This window comes from Rattus norvegicus, chromosome 3 (assembly GCF_036323735.1).
Source record: "Rattus norvegicus strain BN/NHsdMcwi chromosome 3, GRCr8, whole genome shotgun sequence".
NCBI lineage: Eukaryota > Metazoa > Chordata > Mammalia > Rodentia > Muridae > Rattus > Rattus norvegicus.
This window is the reverse complement of record NC_086021.1, coordinates 133,989,194-134,001,609: the sequence shown is the minus strand read 5'-3', so window position 1 is coordinate 134,001,609 and position 12,416 is coordinate 133,989,194.

The window sequence follows — 12,416 nt, the reverse complement described above, 5'->3', positions numbered from 1 at the left end:
CATCAGAAATTTTTAAAAGGGAAATCAATGTGAGAGTCACGAAGAAAACAGAATTGTAGGAAAGAAATGGATGTAGATCCACTGGGGTCCTTGGAGGAGGAGAGAACCAGGCTGTGGCTGATACTTGGAAGGCCCTTAGCTCACCTGAAGGACTCAAAGGCCAGGATGCTCTCTCCAACCTATTTGCCAGGGCTTGATGGACAGTCATTGGCCAAGGATGAGCATCACTCAGTGCAGAGTACTTTTACATACAATCCTAACAACCCAGTGAGGTAAATAGCACCATTCCCCCAATTTTCTGGTGAGACAAACTCTCTACAAGGTAAGTAGCCTGCTCAGAGCATATGGTGAAAATGCTGGGCTTCAAATCTTGGCATGTGCCTTTTCTTGTGGCAAGTACTTTCAAATGAATACCATCTCTCATAGACCTTTAGGGCACAAACGTAGTCGTTTTAGTTCCTAGCACATTAGTTTGGGGGCACAAATATACATATGTCTCTTGAAGGCTCTTGATCCAGCAAAATGAAGAAACTGGATTATTTTCTTCAAACATTATTGTATTTACTTTTATTTCTGCAAAAGAAATACAGCTCTTGCCTTGGCATAACACTGGACAAGTTGCCATTGTCAGTGAAGTCCTGAGCTTTGGGGTTCCTACAGACACAGAAAGGGAGTCCAGCAAATGACCTGCGCTCTGCTGGTTGCCCTTCTACATAGCAGGTTGTAAATTCTTCAGCATTCACTCCCCTGTAGTCCCAAGACTAACCTATTCTTTGCAGTTTCATATTCCATGTCCCAGATACTCATGGTCAACCATCAGAAGTAATGTATAGAAATTCTAATCTGGTGTTGATCTTTCTTGTCCACCGTTCTTTCTCTCGGTGTATCTGTGTATATATGCTGTGTATATGCTACCTGGCCTTAGCAATTGAGAGAGTTACCATGGTCATATAACGTTACTCCAATTTATTTTTTATTTATTTATTTTTTAGATTTCATTTATTTATTTTATGCCTGTAAGTACACTGTAGCTGTCTTCAGACACCAGAAGAGGGCATCGGATCCCATTACAGATGGTTGTAAGCCACCATGTGGTTGCTGGGAATTGAACTCAGGAACTCTGGAAGAGTAGTCAGTGCTCTTAACTGCTGAGTCATCTCTCCAGTTTATTTTTTAAACCATCTATTTTATTATATGTTTATTGTTATTATTTATTATTGATCTCTTACTGTACCTAATTTATTTTTGAATTTCATTATAGATATGTGTGCTGGATAGTTTTATGTCAATTTGACCCAAGCCATAGTCATATAACCTTGGTATTGCAAGTCATTTACTATAGAATTTCTCCACATTTTTCTATCCTGCTTATTCTGACCAATGATGTAACCTGTTGTTACTCCTTTCTCCCTTCCTTATTTCTCTATATAACCAAACCAGAAATATGAGCATATTTAGAAAGTCATAAAGTATTCTCTGACTCCCTGGGTATTATTTGAATAAGAAAGGTGTCTTCAAGCAATCCCTGTGATTCTGTCACCAAATGTATGCTGACAAGAATTAAGGTACATTTGCCAACCTTTGTCTGTGCTTCTGCCCTAGCTTCAGTTCTTACACATAGACTACTCACCCATTTTTAAGCCTGTGTTCTCTTGTAAAGAAGAAAGACCTATAGGAAAAGGCCAATGCCTCATTTGCCTTTGCATTTTCTGTATATTGCATAGTTTCTGGCATAAAACTTATTGTCAGAATACTTGTTAAATGAAGGAATGATTATGATTCAGGCTTATTGTTGAAATAAGAGGCCTTGACGTGGTCTTTCTGGCAATGTTAGACTTGGAAAACCCATATGAAAATTAACCAAGAATGTGGAAATATTTTGTGCTGACCACATCCTGAGGATAAATTCTATAGCTCTGTTGATTCAACCATTTTCTGTGTATAACTGTCATGTGGGAGAAAACCCCACAGCAGTAACCGAGCCCTTAAAATATCTCACTGACTAAACTACATGCATAGAAGGCTTGTTTTGCCGTGTGTGGAATGTCTATTTTAAATGTGTTTCAGCCTTTAGGGATTTAGACAGTTTTTCCTTTCTGGATTATAGAGGACTTTTCCGTGGAAATGGCTTTTATATTTATATTTTCCCGAGCCTTGGTTGACTTCATTGTTTATATTTTAGCACTGTTATTCTATGCACTCGTGCTCCTCAAAGTCTCTTTAATTACTTTGGAAAATGATGTGGGGCATAGCTACATGAAAGACATTGCTATGTCAAAAAGATTGGAGGCTCTGAGGGGAGGTGTGTAGAGTATCTCTCCTTCCCCACTGGTGTCTATCAGTCCATCTATGGTCATAGACAGGTCGCCCCATTCACTATTGCTTTTGTTAATTCATATAAACAGCTGGGAATCATTCCCTTAAAGACTGTGCCTGTATCATTTCTTGTGCCTGCCCCCATTCCCTAAACAATAACTTAACCATGGCACAAACAAAACAAAAACCAGCAATGACCAAACACAGCCAGGCATACTCAGATGCCCTTTCTAATTCCCAAAGAATCGCTGAGCTCTGTATTACAGGACTGTGGAACCAGGGTGGGTCGCCACAAAGTACTAGATTCTTAAAATGTTTAATGAATGAAGGAGCAGAATGCATAACTGAGACCAGTAAGATGGCCAGGAGTAGTATCAAGATTTGGTGTTCAGGAAGGAACAGATTATAGTGCATGATATTTTTGAACAGTGGAAGTGGCCCTATAGTCTGGCTCAGGCAGAATGCTTAGGTCCATTAGTAGGGTACTGGATCTTGAATATTTGACTTATTTTTTCTGGACATAATTCCTTGCCTTGTCAACTAGAGTGGATAATGGGGCTTGCAATAGTAATAATAGTAACAGTATTAATAATCCTCATCCTAGAGATGCACAGATACGTCAATATATGTGAATCACTAATATAATTCCTCACATAACTGACTCAAGAACAGACACCACATGTTGTCTCAGTAGATACAGAAGATGCTCTTGACAAAACCTAACATCCTTTCACGATAAAAGTCCTGGAGAGGCAAAAAATGGAAAAACCCTAATTCAACACAGTAAGGGCTCTATGTGCCAAACACAGTCAACATCATAACTGATGACAAACACTTGAAGCCTCCCCACTCTTAATAATGTAGTGTTTGGAGACTTACCAAAGAAAAAAGAGAAGAAAATATAAGGGATGTAAATTGGAAAGGGAGAATTAAAGGATTTCTATTTCAGATGACATGGCTCTTTACATCAAACACTTCACCAAAACAAACAAACAAAATAAAATGAAACTCCTGGAAAGCTGGCATAGTGATGCACTCCTTTAATCCCAGAACTCAGGAAACAAAGGTAGGTGGGGCTCTATGAGTTTGAGGCTACTCTTGTCTATATCATGAGTTCTAGGCCAGCCAGGGCAACACAGTAAGATTCTGGCTCAACAACAACAAAAAGTGGCAGGATACAAAATTAACATACAAAGATCAGTAGCTTTCTTCAATATATCCATGGCAGACATACCAGGAAGGGAACTTGAGAAACTACCCCATTCACAACAGCCTCAATGTCAATAGCAGCAGCAGCAGTAGCAGCAGCAGAAACACTGTAGACTCTAACATAAGGAAGGAGTGCAGGACCTCTACAGTGAGCACAGTAAAACACCAAAGAAGAAATTGATGGTGACAGTAGAGGCTGGGAAGACATTCCATTCTCGTGGATTGGAAGAATCAATACTCTACCAATTCCACAGGTTCACCGCAGTAAAAATTCTAGTGCTATTATATTCACAGAAACAGAAAAGTAATCTTGAAATGTGTATAGAAGCACACACAAAAACAATGGTAGCTGAATCAGTCCTCAGTAAACAGAATATCAGGAGTGAGCATCATTCCTGATTTTAAGGTGTATCACAGAGCCATACTAGGAAACCATGTCATTGGCACAAAAACAGGCAGATGTATCAATGAAATAGAACAAAGACTCAGGGTTGTACAAATGGTGCAGTGGTCAAGAGCCCTTGATGTTCTTGCAAAGGATGGATGTCCAATTCTCAGCATCCATGTTAGGTAGCAAACAATTTCCTATAACTCCAATTCTTTGATTCAGTACTCACTTCTGGCCACTGTGGATACTGACATGCATGTATGGACACACTCTCTCTCTCTCTCTCTCTCTCTCTCTCTCTCTCTCTCTCTCTCTCTCAATTAAGAAGTGGTGATGTATCTGGGGAATAGAATAAATGAGAAGGGGAGGGAAGGGTTAACAAAAGTTAAGAATAAAAGAGAAGACCAGGTGGAAATCTAATAGTTTGTTAATCTATTAAGAAATGATAATTTTCTCCCTTGGAGCATCCCTACAATGCCATAACCACAATAAATTAAATATAGTTCATTTCTGTTCTTTATTTTACCCAAAGACATAACCATGGATTGTTCCTTCCAAATCAAATAAATATTTCAGAATTTCATACATATAAATGCTTTTAACCAAATTCACCCATCTCCTCCTCTAATTCCTTTCCTTCTTATCTCCTCTATCATTTTCCTCCCAATTTGATGTATTTTCTTCTTCTCCTTCTCCTTCTCCTTCTCCTCCTCCTCCTCCTCCTCCTCCTCCTTCTCCTCCTTCTCCTTCTCCTTCTCCTTCTTCTTTCTTCTTCTTCTTCTTCTTCTTCTTCTTCTTCTTCTTCTTCTTCTTCTTCTTCTTCTTCTTCTTCTTCTCCTCCTCCTCCTCCTCCTCCTCCTCCTCCTCCTCCTCCTCCTCCTCCTCCTCCTCCTCTTCCTCCTCCTCCTCCTTCTTCTTTGTGTTTTTGAGTCAGGGTTTCTTAGTGTAGTCTTTGCTGACCTGGAACTCATTCTATAGACCAGGCTGGCCTCAAACTCAGAGATCTGACAGGCTCTACCTCCAAGTGCTGGGATTATAGGTGTGCACTATTATTGCCTAGCTGATGTGTCTTTTTAAAAAGTAAGTATTTCTAAAGTTTGAGTGGGGGTAGCCATATGAGTAAATAATGCTTCTCCAGAAGCCTAAGATTATTAACCAATAATCCTTATAAGCTGTTGGTTACGGAAGCCCCAGAGGCCTTCAAGCAGATATAAGTTATTGCCAATGTTCTTGATTGTCCAAAACAAGTAGATGTTAAGAACCTTTTGCTGAGGTCGTGATACACTTGGATTGTAGGACATTGAGAAATCAAGCTGGATCTTGGATAGAAGCTTCCTTTCTGCTGCCCAGTTTTCATAGTGTTAGAAGGGGGTGTGCAAGCTTCTGGGAGGAAAGTCATTAGGGGGACCCAGATGTGGACCCAACAAACTACAAAAATGGCACACCTTACAAGGTCTATTCCGCCGTGAGGTAGTGGAATGACCGCGATGAAGGTAACCAATTGTTTTCTTACCAAATTAAAGGCCTACTTCACAGGACCGAACTCTGCCTTGTAGTGTGCGTCTGTTCAAAATTCTTTGGCCTGGGATATCATATTACTGTTCCTTTCTAAATAGACATGACATCATACTGCCTTCTAAATAATTCCATCTATATCCATAGATTAGCGCTGGTCTCCGCCTTCATCAGAGACCTTTTAACGGCAATGTACAGATTAATGCAGAGACTAAGTTGGCCAAAGTGTAAAGATTAAATGACTATGACATGCTGAATCCTAAGCAGGACATCTGTGTCACCCCATGAGGTGGTCATGGGGATGGAAACATCATGGGGATGGAAAGAGGGGATGGGAAAAATGTAGGAACCAGAGGCTGGGGACAAGTATGATAACACTGTCTCTTGAACATGACACTTCCCTCACACCCATGAACTCACTGCAGCTGTGGTTACCTGTGTGAGATCTGTGCAAGATGGGCTGGCACCATTTCACCATGAATGGGCGAGGGGCTCAGGAGGACACACCCCTCACTGTAGGACTGTGGGAAGTTACTGGGTGGTAGAGGAGTAGAACACCTTCTTCGATGATATAGCCACTGATAAATTTTGAATGTTCCAGTAAATAACCCCTCATCACATTCCTGCAAGCAACCCTAATTAAGTTCACTGGGTCAAAAAAGAGATCAAAATAGGAGGGTGCTTATTGAAAAAAAGAGAAGCGTTTCAGTGGAAGGAAAGGATGAGAGAGGGAAACAATATGAAGTGGCCCAAACTCAGTGCGTTCATGTATGAAACTGTCAAAGGAAAAGGAAATAAAATTTAAGAAAGAGAACAAGCATAAAAGAAGTGTACAAAGTAGTCTATCAGGAGTAGATGTTACAATTAAAAAATAGTATTTGCTTTGAAACTAAATGATAATTAGCAATTGGGAGTCAAGACTTGACATCTATGAGGTAAATACGGGCAATTTTGGAAGCAACATGTGGGAAACATAAACCAGAGGGGCTGGCACACAGCATAAACTGAATAAGTAGAAGTTTTCACATCACAATTCCTATAGCATCAATATGGAACTCAGTTACAGTTGGTGCCAAATTGCTCATATCCTGTGGGTAGTATAGGCCTCAGAAAGCAGGTAAGTGGGCCAGCTGCATTTGGAGTCTAGTGAGAGGCTTGGTGGAAGATAGATGGGTAGAGAGAGACCTGGAAGGGCATGTGAGCTTTGCTCAGGTGGAAGAACAATAGTCTTTACCTAAGTTATTTTATCCTCTGACCACAGACAGGGTAGTGCTATCAAGACCACATATACATTCTAGCATGGTAGCTATATATATATATATATATATATATATATATATATATACATATATACATATATACATATATACATATATATATATATATATATCCCACTGTGAGTTCAGGGGAGGAAGTATATTATTTGAATTATATACTTAAAATACAGTCTCATAGCTCCATGAATAACTGATGCAGGATTCTTAAGAGTGTCCATCCTATAAAATCAGGATGGAGTTGCAAGGTACGAAGGAAGTTGGGTGTTGCTTAATTTTCAAATGGTCTATGCTCATTTATGAATACAGAATAGAAAGAATGGTCTTAAGACTTCAGTCACACATAAGCCCTTCATCCTAGCTGCCTGGGAAAGTCTTCCACTGGCAGCCTTCTGCTGAAGGTATAGAATTCTCAGCTCCTTCTGCACCATGTTTGCCTGGGTGCTGCCATGCTCCCACCCTGGTGATACTGACTGAATCTCTGAACCTTTCTGAAAGACAACGTCTGCCAATCCAGATTACTACATTTAATAAAGATATTTGTTACAATTGAAGGAGAAATATAGTTTCCATGATAAAATGAGACTAAAGGGGTTTATGGCCCCAAACCAGATCTACAGAAAATACTTGAAGGGTTCTTCAAACTGAAAAATATATCCATCTATGAAATGATACTAGAATAACAGCTATACAAGAAAAGACCACTGCAAAAATCAGCCAATGACAGGAATCAACATACCTTTCAACAATAACTTTGAATATTACTGGCCTCCATTCCCCAATCAAGACACAGACTAGATCAAATGTGGGAATCATGTATTTGCTGCCTCCAAGAAACATGCAGCAGACAGGCACCACCTTAAGGGAAAGAGTGGAAAATGAGCATCCCAAGCAAGTGGACTGGGAAACAACCTAACAGTGAGGAAAGCTAAGGATGCTAATTCGCGAACAACCCATGAAGAAGACATAAAATTCCAGAAACTACATGCTATGAACACAGGTGTATTGTATTCAATTTCTTTTATTTTCTTTGGATATTTTTTATTTACATTTCAAATGTTATTTCCTTTCCTGGTTTCCCGTCTATAAGCCCCCTATCTGATTTCCCTCTCCCTTCTTCTATAAGGGTGTTCCTACTCCTCAACCACCCCCACTTCTTGCCTTTCTGCCCTGACATTCCATTACACTGGGGCTGGGGGTGTCCAGCCTTGGCAGGACCAAGGGCGTCTCCTTCCATCGGTTCCCAATAAGGCCATCCTCTGCTACATATGCAGATGGAGCAATGGGTCTGTTCATGTGTAGTCTTTGGGTAGTGGTTTAGTCTCTGGGAGCTCTGGTTGGTTGGTATTGTTGTTCTTATGGGGTTGCAAACCCCTTCAGCTCCTTCAATCCTTTCTCAAACTCCTCCAGTGGGGACCCCATTCTCAGTTCCTGTGAGCATCTCCCTCTGTATTGATCATGCTCTGGCTGAGCCTCTAAGGAGACAGCTATATCAGGCTCCTGTCAGCATGCACTTCTTGGCTTCATCAATATTGTCTAGTTTTGTTAGCCGCTGGATCCCCAGGTGGGGTAGGCTCTGAATAGCCATTCCTTCAGTCTCTGCTCCAAACTTCATTAATATTTGTGTTCCCCCTTCTAAGAAGGACGGAATCATCAGCACTTAGGTCATCCTTCTTGAGCTTCATGTGGTCTGAGGACTGTATCTTGGGGGATTTGAGCTTTGGGGCTAATATCCACTTATTAATGAGTACATACCATGTGTGTGTTTCTGTGATTGGGTTACCTCACTCAGGATGATATTTTCTAGTTCCATCCATATGCTTATGAATTTCATGAGGTCATTGTTTTTGATAGCTGAGTAGTACTCCATTGTGTAGATGTACCACATTTTCTGTATCCATTCCTCTGTTGAAGGACATCTGGGTATTTTCCACTTTCTGGCTATTATAAATAAGGCTGCTATGAACATAGTGGAGCACGTGTCCTTGTTATATGTGGAGCATCATTTGGGTATATGCCCAGGAGTGGTATAGCTGGGTCCTCTGGTAGTACAATGTCCAATTTTTTGAGGAACCTCCAGATTGTTTTCCAGATTGGTTGTACCAGCTTGCAATCCTACCAACAATGGAGGAGTGTTCCTCTTTCTCAACATCTTTACCAGCATCTGTTGTCACCTGAGTTTTTGATCTTAGCCATTCTGACTGGTGTGAGGAGGAATCTCAGGGTTGTTTTGATTTGCATTTACCTGATCACTAATGATATTGAACATTTATTCAGGCACTTCTCAGCCATTCAATATTCCTCAGCTGAAAATTCTTTGTTTAGATCTGTAACCCATTTTTAATAGAGTGATTTGGCTCTCTGGAGTTTAACTTCTTGAGTTCTTTGTATATATTGGATAATAGCCCTCTGTCTGATGTAGGATTGGTAAAGATCTTTCCCCAATCTGTTGTTTGCCATTTGGTCCTAATGACAGTGTCTTTTGCTTTACAGAAGCTTTGCAGTTTTATGAGGTCCCATTTGCCAATTCTTGGCCTTAGAGCATAAGCCATTGGTGTTTTGTTCAGGAAAATTTCCCCAGTGCCCAAGAATCTTCCCTACTTGGTCTTCTATTAGTTTGAGTGTATCTGGTATGGTGTGGAGGTCCTTGATCCACTTGGACTTAAGCTTTGTGCAGAAGTATGGGTCAATTTGCATTATTCTACATGCTAACAGCCAGTTGAACCATCACAATTTGTTGAAAATGCTATCTTTTTACCACTGTAAGGTTTTAGCTCCTTTGTCAAAGATCAAGTGACCATAGGTGAGTGGGTTCATTTCTGGGTCTTCAATTCTATTCCATTGATCTACCTGCCTGTCTTGTATCAGTACCATATACTTTTTATCAGTATTATTCTGTAATACAGCTTGAGGTCAGGGATGGTGATTGCCCCAAGAAGTTCTTTTATTATTGAGGATAGTCGCTATCCTTGGTTTTTTTGTTATTCCAAATGAATTTGCAAATTTCTCTTTCTATCTCTATGAAGAATTGAGTAGGAATTTTGATGGGGATTGCATTGAATCTGTAGATGGATTTTAGCAAAATGGTCATTTTTGTGATATCAATCCTGTCAATCTGTGAGTATGGGAGGTCTTTCCATCTTCTGAGATCTTCTTCAATTTCTTTCTTCAGAGACTTGAAGTTCTTGTCATACAAATATTTCACTTGCTTGGTTAGTCACGCTGTGGTATTTTATGTTATTTGGGACTATTGTTTCATTTCCCTGATATCTTTCTCAGCCTGTTTGTCCTTTGTGTAGAGGAAGGCTACTGATTTGTTTGAGTTAATTTTATACCCAGCCACTTTGCTAAAGTTTTATGAATGTAGGTACTCTTGCATTTGAAGCATAGATATTCAGGACTGAGTTCATCTTGGTGGATTTTTTCCTTTGATGAATATGAAGTTTCCTTCCTTATCTTTTTTGATAACTTTTGGTTGAAAGTCGATTTTATTCGATATTGGAATGGCTACTCCAGCTTGTATCTTGGGACCATTTGCTTGGAAAATTGTTTTCCAGGTTTTACTCTGTCTTTGTCACTGAGATGTGTTTCCTGTGTGCACCAAATGCTGGGTCCTCTTTATATATCTAGGCTGTTAGTCTATGTCTTTTTTTTTCTGGAACATTCTTTTTTTTTTTTATTAACTTGAGTATTTCTTATTTACATTTCGAGTGTTATTCCCTTTCCCGGTTTACGGGCCAACATCCCCCTAACCCCTTCCCTTCCCCTTCTATATGGGCTTACCCCCCATCCTCCCCCCATTACCGCCCTCACCCCAACAATCACGTTCACTGGGGGTTCAGTCTTAGCAGGACCCAGGGCTTCCCCTTACACTGGTGATATTCAATGCTACCTATGAGGTCAGAGTCCAGGGTCAGTCCATGTATAGTCTTTAGGTAGTGGCTTAGTCCCTGGAAGCTCTGGTTGCTTGGCATTGTTGTACATATGGGGTCTCGAGCCCCTTCAAGCTCTTCCAGTTCTTTCTCTGATTCCTTCAACGGGGGTCCTATTCTCAGTTCAGTGGTTTGCTGCTGGCATTCGACTCTGTATTTGCTGTATTCTGGCTGTGTCTCTCAGGAGCGATCTACATCCGGCTCCTGTCGGCCTGCACTTCTTTGCTTCATCCATCTTGTCTAATTGGGTGGCTGTATATGTATGGGCCACATGTGGGGCAGGCTCTGAATGGGTGTTCCTTCAGTCTCTGTTTTAATCTTTGCCTCCCTATTCCCTGCCAAGGGTATTCGTGTCCTCCCCCCCTTTTTTTTTCTTTTTTTCTTTTTTTATTATCTTGAGTATTTCTTATATACATTTCAAGTGTTATTCCCTTTCCCAGTTTCCGGACAGACATCACCCTCCCCCCTCCCCTTCCTTGTGGGTGTTCCCCTCCCAAACCTCCCCCCATTGTCACCCTCCCCGCATAGTCTAGTTCACTGGGGGTTCAGTCTTAGCAGGACCCAGGGCTTCCCCTTCCACTGGTGCTCTTACTAGGATATTCATTGCTACCTATGGGGACAGAGTCCAGGGTCAGTCCATGTATAGTCTTTAGGTAGTGGCTTAGTCCCTGGAAGCTCTGGTTGCTTGACATTGTTGTACTTTTGGGGTCTCGAGCACCTTCAAGCTCTTCCAGTTCTTTCTCTGATTCCTTCAACGGGGGACCTATTCTCAGTTCAGTGGTTTGCTGCTGGCATTCGCCTCTGTATTTGCTGTATTCTGGCTGTGTCTCTCAGGAGCGATCTACATCCGGCTCCTGTCGGTCTGCACTTCTTTGCTTCATCCATCTTGTCTAATTGGGTGGCTGTATATGTATGGGCCACCTGTGGGGCAGGCTCTGAATGGGTGTTCCTTCAGTCTCTGTTTTAATCTTTGCCTCTCCCTTCCCTGCCAAGGGTATTCTTTTTCCTCATTTAAAGAAGGAGTGAAGCATTCACATTTTGATCATCCGTCTTGAGTTTCCTTTGTTCTAGGGATCTAGGGTAATTCAAGCATTTGGGCTAATAGCCACTTATCAATGAGTGCATACCATGTATGTCTTTCTGTGAGTGGGTTAGCTCACTCAGGATGATATTTTCCAGTTCCAACCATTTGCCTACGAATTTCATAAACTCGTTGTTTTTGATAGCTGAGTAATATTCCATTGTGTAGATGTACCACATTTTCTGTATCCATTCCTCTGTTGAAGGGCATCTGGGTTCTTTCCATTTTCTGGCTATTATAAATAAGGCTGCGATGAACATAGTGGAGCACGTGTCTCTTTTATATGTTGAGGCATCTTTTGGGTATATGCCCAAGAGAGGTATGGCTGGATCCTCAGGCAGTTCAATGTCCAATTTTCTGAGGAACCTCCAGACTGATTTCCAGAATGGTTTTACCAGTCTGCAATCCCACCAACAATGGAGGAGTGTTCCTCTTTCTCCACATCCTCGCCAGCATCTGTTGTCACCTGAGTTTTTGATCTTAGCCATTCTCACTGGTGTGAGGTGAAATCTCAGGGTTGTTTTGATTTGCATTTCCCTTATGACTAAAGATGTTGAACATTTCTTTAGGTGTTTCTCAGCCATTCGGCATTCCTCAGCTGTGAATTCTTTGTTTAGCTCTGAACCCCATTTTTTAATAGGGTTATTTGTTTCCCTGCGGTCTAACTTCTTGAGTTCTTTGTATATTTTGGATATAAGGCC